Source organism: Myotis davidii, unplaced genomic scaffold (genome assembly GCF_000327345.1).
Source record: "Myotis davidii unplaced genomic scaffold, ASM32734v1 scaffold53, whole genome shotgun sequence".
Taxonomy (NCBI): domain Eukaryota; kingdom Metazoa; phylum Chordata; class Mammalia; order Chiroptera; family Vespertilionidae; genus Myotis; species Myotis davidii.
In genome coordinates this window covers 1704778-1713960 of record NW_006286140.1, presented here as the reverse complement: position 1 = coordinate 1713960, position 9183 = coordinate 1704778, and positions in this window count along the sequence as shown.

The window sequence follows — 9183 nt, the reverse complement described above, 5'->3', positions numbered from 1 at the left end:
GAGGAAGGGAGAGGGATAGAGAGTTAGAAATATCGATGAGAGAGAAACATCGATCAGCTGCCTCCTGCACACCCCCTACTGGAGATGTACCCACAACCAAGGTACATGCCCTTGACCGGAATTGAACCTGGGAACTTTCAGACCACAGGCCGACACTCTATCCACTGAGCCACACTGGTTACGACAGTAAATGCTGTCCTTATTCTTAATTATTTCACTGACCTGATATAAATGAGGTAAAAATTAGGAATTTAAAATATTTTAGAGTTATTAAAGAGTCAGATTTTTAGAGCTATGTACGCTTTCTTTTTCCACAACATTTTATTTTCTGAATCTTTTAACTTTAAAAAATAACCTGAAAAAACACTAGATAAATACTTGTTTATGCTTTTGTATTGGTTTTTAGATATTTCATGCTATGCAATTTAGCTTTTAATTTAATTTTTTAGTTTAAAAAATTTAACACATTTGCAAAGTTTAAAACAAAACTTGTTCTAGACTCTTCTAAAAAGTCAAGTTTAGGAGCGAAAAAATCTACAAAAGTCTCAAAGCTCTTAAACAAAATTAAATTTTGGATAGTTAATATAATACTACTGATTAATTACACCATGGAATACTATTTTGTAGTAAAAAAGAAGGACATCTTACCCAGGGCCTCTAGTCTTATCTAAAATAAAAGAAACATGCAAATTGACCGTACCTCCTCTACACTCAAAAGCCATGCTCACAAAGCCACACCCACAAACCAATCAGGACCGAGTATGCAAATAAAACCAACCAACATAGCTGTGGCCGTGGAGCTGGAGCAAAGAGGAGGCTTGGGTTTCCCCTGGTGTTGGAGGAGGTCAAGCTTCCCACCTGCCCTGGCCAGCCCTGAGCTCTGCTCAAGTCTACAAAGTTTCAATCATAGAAGTAAAATAAGTCCCAGATACCTGCTTTCAGCCACTGTGGCCTCCACTCAAGGAGGGTCTGGGAGCCTGGGTTGCCTGGGGCCACGGCCAGCCTGCAAACAGCCATCAGCCCCTCACCCAGGCTGGCGACACACTCATGGGGTGAGAGTCCCTGCTAGGGGGCTTGGCCAGCCTGAAAACAGCCATCAGCCCCTCACTAAGGTTTGCCAGGCACCCCAGTGGGACCTCCTATCCTAAAGGGGGTATGGCCAGCCTGAACACGGCCCTCAACCCCTCACCTAGGCTGTCCAGGCACCTTAGCAGAGTTCCCCACCCTGAAGGGGGTGTGGCCAGCCTGAAAACAGAACACAGCCCCTCACCCAGGCTGGCCATGGCCCCCCAGCAGGGACCCTCACTCCAGGGGGATGTGGCCGGCCTGCAAACCACCACAGGCTCCTTGCCCAGGCCGCCCCATGCTTCAAGGGAACCCCCACTGTGATCCGGGACACCCTTCAGGGCAAACCAGCCAGCCCCCACCAGTGCACCAGGCCTCTATACTAATAAACGGGTACTATGCTAATTAGACTGGGAGACCTTCCAGGAGACCTTCCGGACATTCTTCTGGACAAAGCCATAGTGGCGGGGCTGAGGTAGAGGCAGTTAGAAGCCAAGAAGGGAGGGCAGTTGTGGGTGATCAGGCTGGTGGGGACGGGGCTGTTGGGGGTAAGCAGACCAGCAGGGAGGGAAGTTGGAGGTGATCAGGAAAGCGTAGTGTGTCAGGGGGGCATCTGGGGCAAGCAGGCTGGTGATGGGGGGCAGTTGGGGGCAAGCAGGCTGGCAGGCAGAGTGGTTAGGGGCAATTAGGCAGGCAGGCAGGCAGGTGAGCAGTTAGGAGCCAGCAGTCCAAGATTGCGAGAGGAATGTCCAGCTGCTGGTTTAGGCCCAATCCCTGTAAACCGGCAGTAGGGCATCCTTTGAGGGGTCCCAGATTGGAGAGGATGCAGGCTGGGCTGAGGTACACTCCTCCCCCGTGCACAAATTTTGTGCACTGGGCCACTAATATATATGCTTTCACAAACTAATTGAATAGTAAAATAATTGCTGCCCTGGCTGATTTTCTAAGTGGTTAGAGCAAGGGTCGGAGATCCTCCAGCCTGTGGGCTGTATAAGTTCTATGAAATCATTTAGTCTGGCCCTGTCAAGTCCTAAGGGGTGAATTAATTAAATGTTTGAGCAAATAACAGGCTAAATGCTATGTTGATAATTTTGTATGTTCCGTGAATGATGTCATAAATATCCAAATGGCCCTTGGCAGAAAGAAGGTTCCCCACCCCAGGTTAGAACATCGGCCATTTGACTGAGGGTCAAGGGTTTAATTCTGGTCAAGGGCACATACCTGGGTTGCAGGCTCCATTCCTGGCCTTGTGGGAGGCAACCAATTGATGTGTCTCTCTCACATTGATGTTTCTCTATTTCTGTCTTTCCCCCTCTCTTCAGCTCTCTCTAAAAATCAATGGAAAAAATATCCTCTGATGTGAATTAACAATAACAACAAAAGTAATAATAATCGCTATAACTAACATTAAAATGACAGTGCAGGCAACATTGACAGATGGTAAGTCTACCCGGGATGAAAATCAGGTAATAATATATAATCAGACTTACAAATGAATGCACAGACTTCCCCTCAACTCCTGTGGCCCTGATAGTTCTGCTATAGCTATCTCTCCAAAGCACTCATTCAACATATAATAGTCCAATTTTCTCTTTTTTTTTAAGACTCTTTCACTTGTGTACCTGTTTGAATGTATCCTTTGAAAATGACAAAGGACAGCTTTGTTCCTTGAAGCATGTTGATTTTATGAGATAAGAAGAATACTTGTTAAACTGCATTAGTATTTAAATGGTCAGCAGAGCATTGCCATTAAGAAATCTGCACTATGTTCTGACATATACAGTTCAAAGGTGACAGCAAATAACTTGGTCCTTAAGATTCTGGGCATTCTTTTAAAAGTGATGATGCCTCGCCAAGACGGGTTTGGCTCAGTGGATAGAGCGTCGGCCTGCGGACTGAAAGGTCCCAGGTTTGATTCCGGTCAAGGGCATGTACCTGGGTTGCGGGCACATCCCCAGTGGGGAGTGTGCAGGAGGCAGCTGGTCGATGTTTCTCTCTCATTGATGTTTCTGGCTCTCTATCTCTCTCCTTTCCTCTCTGTAAAAACTCAATAAAATATATTTTAAAATAAATAAATAAATAAATAAAAGTGATGATGCCTCTAGTGATATAATTGGAAAGCCCAAAGTTGAGGATAGCTTGGGGCTGAGCAAGTGGTCTAGGAATACAAGGTCACACTCTGTCCTTTCTGAGATAGCTAGGCTATCATAGATGGAAGAAAAACTCATGATCCTCCACATATTCTCCATCCAAACAATATCTGTAAATGGTCTTCCCAAAACATAGATTGGAAATGGCAGTCATTACTAAATGCCCTTCTAGCTATGAATTTATTGTTCTGCTGTTACCCTAACATGAATTTTGTGGTCCAAACATGTACCTCTTCTTATTAAGTAGGTATCTATTGCTTAGTGGTTAAGAACCCACCCTCAGGAATACTTGAATTTGAGGCCTGACTTCTTTACATAATTTGTGTGTGAGTTTTGGAAAGTTATTTTTCCTTTCTAAACCTATTTCTCTATTTGTAATACATGGATAAAAGCATTACCCACTTTATAATGATTAATGAAAATACAACTTATTCAAATTACTGAGCACATGCTGTTATATAGAAAAAAATTAAAAAAATATATTAGCTGTAATTGTAATCTAAACTGGATTTGGAGAAAGTCTGACAAAATTGTACTGGCAGAATGGGCTGGTTCTATGTAGTCAAACTGAGCTGGATTCACTTCTGTACCCACTGACAAGGCTGTGAGATCCTAGATAAAGAAGGAAACAAAAAGGGGAAACTTTGAAATGCTCTCTATTCACAGATCATCGTAAATACTCCATCTAGGTTTTAAAGAGGGCTGTCACTGATTTATTCATGATTGCTGAATATTAATTTCATATATAAATAAAGTACTAGTCCTATCTATTAATAGACAAACATGGTAATTAACCATACCTTCGCTACGCTTCCCATTGGCTAATCGGGATGATATGCAAATTAACCGCCAACCAAGATGGTGGCCGACAGCCACACAGCTGAAGCAAGTAGGAGGACTGCTTGCTCCAGTGATGGAGGAAGCCAAGGTTCCCCGCCTGCTATGGCCTGGCTCTAAGTTCCGAAAGCAACAAAGTTTCAATTATAGAACCTAAATCAACCCCAGATACCTGCTTTCAGCCAGTGGTGGCCACAGAGCTGAAGCTGGCTTTCAACTCCAGTGACAGCAATGAAGTTTCAATTATAGAAGGTAAATAAATCCCAGAATTAAAAAAGGAAAGAAAAAAAGGAGAGGCTGTGAGCTTCAGTCGCCAGTCAGCCTGAAAACAGCCCTCAGCCCCTCATCCAGGCTGGCCAGGCACCCCGGTGGTGACTCCCACCCTGAAGGGGGTGGGACTAGCTGCAAATAGCCATCAGTCCCTCACCCAGGCTGGCCAAGCACCCAAGCAGGACCCCCACCCTGATCCGGGACACCCTTCAGGGAAAACCAGCCAGCCACCACCCATGCACCAGGCCTCTATCCTATATAGTAATAGGGTAATATGCAAAGTGACCCTACCAGCAGAATGACTGGGAATGACTGGTCACTATGACACACACTGACCACCAAGGGGCAGATGCTGAATGCAGGAGCTGCCCTCTGGTGGTCAGTGTGCTCCCACATGGGGGAGCTCTGCTCATCCACGAGCCGCGGTGATGGCTGCCTGTACAGCGCTGGTGGTTAGAACCTCTCCTACCTCATCAGCAGTGCTAAGGATGTTTGACTGCAACTTAGGTCTGCTCCCCACTGGCAAGTGGACATCCCTCGAGGGCTACCGGGCTGCCAGAGGGATGTCTGATTGTCAGCTTAGGCCCAATCCCCCGCTCGACTGCACAAACTTTTGTGTAACGGGTCTCTAGTATAATATAATGTGCACATTATTGGCTTAAAATATCATATACTAGTAAATGCTGTTCTTTTTAAAATATATATATATATATTTCTAATTTTTTTGTTTTTTACAGAGAGGAAGGGAGAGGGATAGAGAGTTGGAAATATCAATGAGAGAGAAACATCGATCAGCTGCCTCCTGCACACCCCCTACTGGGGATGTACCCACAACCAAGGTACATGCCCTTGACCGGAATTGAACGGAACTTTCATTTAAAACAAAACTTGTTCTAGACTCTTCTAAAAAGTCAAGTTTAGGAGCGAAAAAATCTACAAAAGTCTCAAAGCTCTTAAACAAAATTAAATTTTGGATAGTTAATATAATACTACTGATTAATTACACCATGTAATACTATTTTGTAGTAAAAAAGAAGGACATCTTACCCATTGTGGCAGCATGGATGGACCTGGAGAGCATTATGCTACATGAAATAAGCCAGTCAGAGAAAGACAAGTACCATATGATTTCACTCATATGTGGAGTCTCATGAACAAAATGAACTAACAAGCAAAATAGAGACAGATTATAGATAGAGAACAGATTGACATCTTGGTGTGTGTGGGGGGGGGTCTAGATGGGAGTGTGCAGGGATTGACAAAAAAAGGGAAAACTCTCATTAACATGGACGACAGAGCAGTGATTGCCAGGGGGAGGGAGGGAGAGGAAGTGGAAGAGAGTATAGGGGCCATAAATAGAATGAGACTTGGAGTGATGAACACACAATGACACTGTACAGATGAAGTATAATTTTGTTAACCAGTTTTACCTCAATAAATTCAATAAAAAGGGAAAACAAAGAAACAAAAAATTAGGAAATTAAAAGACTAAGGTTTATATTTTACCAAATTTCAGTGCAAAGCCATTTGCATTATTCTGAGAAGTAACACAATTTCTTCCATAGTTCTTTGCTGGCACATGGACACAACACAAAGATAATTATGACACATAAATTCTAGGTATTTTTTCCTTATAATTTGGTCCATGAAATGTCTCCATAGTGTGCTCTCTAATGTTGCTCTGCTGATAGCTAGAAAGAAACAATCTGTTTTAGGACAATATAAACAAGAAAAGAAAAGAAGAATTAAAACCACCTTTAAAGCTCAATACATTTCTCCTAATTTTTAAAATATGTCAACCATAAATTCTGTGGTTTCCTTTTGAATTATGTGCATATAATAGAGGCTCATCCTCATGTACATGTGACTGGCTATGAAGGGAAGATTCCAGACTCTGCTCACAGAAAGCCAAAATATTATTTTATGGAACATAATCTAGTTCTAGAAATCAAGTCACACATATGAGTTTTGACTGCTGTGCTATTCCATGACTTCTTAACTGCGCTCTCTCTTTTCCCTCTGGAAGCCTAACAATATTTTACAATGAAAGGAATGGGCTACTCAAAAGGCCCGTCTTCCAGCTTGAACTTCCATCCTGCCCCGGGTGTATGGATTCTGTGCCCCTGGCTCACTACTTACTTTCTGGGATGCTGGAAAGAAAAAAATGCCAGGACTCTAGGGAATGTATCAAAGCCACCGAGGTCACTTTATAAACAGACTGTGTTATAAAGAGGTTTTAAGAGATCCTAGGAAATGCGAAACCCATTGAGGTTCTGCCCAGGGAAAGACACTCCCACTTTCTAATTCTCTCTTGCTCAATCCATGGAAAAAGATTCAATCAGACAAGTTGCTGAGTTTAAGGTCAAATTGAAATTCTTTTCCCACCTCTTTTCATTTTTTCCAAGCCAAACATTTCACTGGCTCTAAGGCAGAAAGCATAGAAGCTTATCCTTACTTGCCCTAGAAACCCGGTGATTTTCATCTTAAATAACCTCTCTCTGTGCTTAGAGTTTTTAACCCACTACTGAGTGAGGTTTTACAGCGTTTGTTCTCCTCTGATTTCTCTCAATTTGTACTATTTTAATTTATAGGTGCACAAGCCAATACATTTAATTTTGTTTTCCTACACATTACTAACCATCATACTCCACCTACAATGTTTCTCTCCAGCTAAAACCTTAATTTTCACTACTTATTTGCTAAAGTTTGCCTTTAAAGATGGTCTCAATTCTCTTTTCTTTACTTTTTCTTTAACTTTCTGATGAGGCCTTTATTTACACAAATTAACTAATCCTCACGAATGCAAAAGTCACAGTGACTTTCATCTTACAAAAATCCAAGGGTCTGAAATATAAAATATAAAACTTCAGAAGAAACATAGGAGAATTTTTGTGAACTTGAATTAGTTAGACAGAGATTTATTTGATATGATGGGAAAAGCCTAATTCATTAAAAAAAAAAGAGAGAGATACACTGAATTTCATCAAACTTAGAAACTGCTCTTTGAAAACCAGTGTTAAGATAATAAAAAGACAAGTCAAAGACTGGGAGAAAACATTTGCAAAGCCCATATCCTATAAAAGTCTGGTATGCATAATACATGCAGAACATTCATAACTTAGTAATAAGGAAACAATCAACACAATTAAAAATGGGCAAAATATTTGAAAAAGATGATAATAGGGAATAAAGAAATTTTGATTTATGCATTCAGTGAAATACTACTCAATGTTAAATGAGAAGGAACTATTGATATACATCACACCATGATGAATCTCAAATGTTTTATGATAAATGAAAGTATCCAGACTGAAAAAGCTACATACTGTATAATTCCATATATATGACATACTTTCACAACTAGAGGGGCAGAAAACAGATGTGTGGCTGGGTATATACTTAAAAAAAAGCTGAATTGTACTGTATGTAAATTATACCTTATTTTTTAAAAAGGAGGGGAAATATCATTGGCAATTATTCATAACCATCAAAAAATAACTGATTATTATTCAAAAAGTAATCCAGTGGTCAATTCTAAGTCCACATCTGACCTCCCAGCAGCATTTGACAAAGGTCATTACTTCCTTTCTTTCATGAATTTAGAAAAAAAATTTGGCTTCAAAGATACACTCTCCTTGTTTTACTTTATTGGCTACTCCTCTGTAATTTCATTTATTGCGTTTAATTTTCTGACCTCATCTGTGACCACCGTCCCCCTCCCTCACTATTCTCCAGTTGGCCTCCATGTTTATCTTCAAACCAGCCAACTTCCTTCTTTCCTCTGGGCCTTTGCACTTGCTCGCCCATTGAATAGAGTTCTCTAGACTCTATTTTCAGATTTCAGTTCAACTCGCCTATACAGAAGTACATGTTCCCTGGCCAACGTGGCTCAAATAGCTGCCCACTCACACCCTAAGTCTCTCTGTAGCCCCATGTACTGAGTAATCTATTTCTCATAGCACTTAGCAAGGATCATCTTTGTTTATTGTATCTCTCCATGTGCAATGTAAATTCCATGACAGTAGGGGATTTATCTGATTCCTTGCATATATCCGATGCATCAGGCAGGGCCCAGCACACAGCAGACTCACAGTAAATGTAGACACACATGCACACACACACACACACTCAAATACACACACATGCACACACACGCGCGCACGCACACAAATACATACACATACATGTATCTTCTTTTCTTTTTTTCCTCACTACTTGCTCTTAAATTCTCCCATCTCTTCACTCATCCAAAAGTAAATTAATAATAGGTTGAACTATGTGAAATGGTAAAATCATCAATATTTGATCATCTAACTACAACTTGGTAATTGCATATGGTTCAATTTAGTGCTGTTGTATTAAAAATACAACAGCATAAAATTATGTAACTGTGCACTGACATACAGACTGTAATAATAAAGGTGTTATCTGGGAGAGGCCCAACATCATGGGCAGCATATTCTTACAGAGAAATAAAACCTGGCACTGCCACTGTGCTGCCTCTGCCTTTCCCGGAAGGTAAGGCAGAGCTGGTAGGGCATAAGGGATACCTGCTTCCTGAGTGATAAGAAGAAACGAAGGGACTCACACCAAAAGCTGGTTAATCCATTACCCAGCGACCACACCAACAGAGACCAACCCCCATTAAAAGAAAAATCCAAGTTCTCTCTGGAAGTCTTATTTAAGTCATATCTGTGCCATCTGTGAATGAAGCCAACCCGGAGACACATATAAAAATCATAATGCCATTAGCTGACAGGCAGTAGTTTTTCTCTGCTAATCCAGGGAAAAGATTTATTTTCTTTTTCCTTTTTTTTCTCAGCACACTATTATTAAATTTCAGAAGTGTCAAAAACCAACC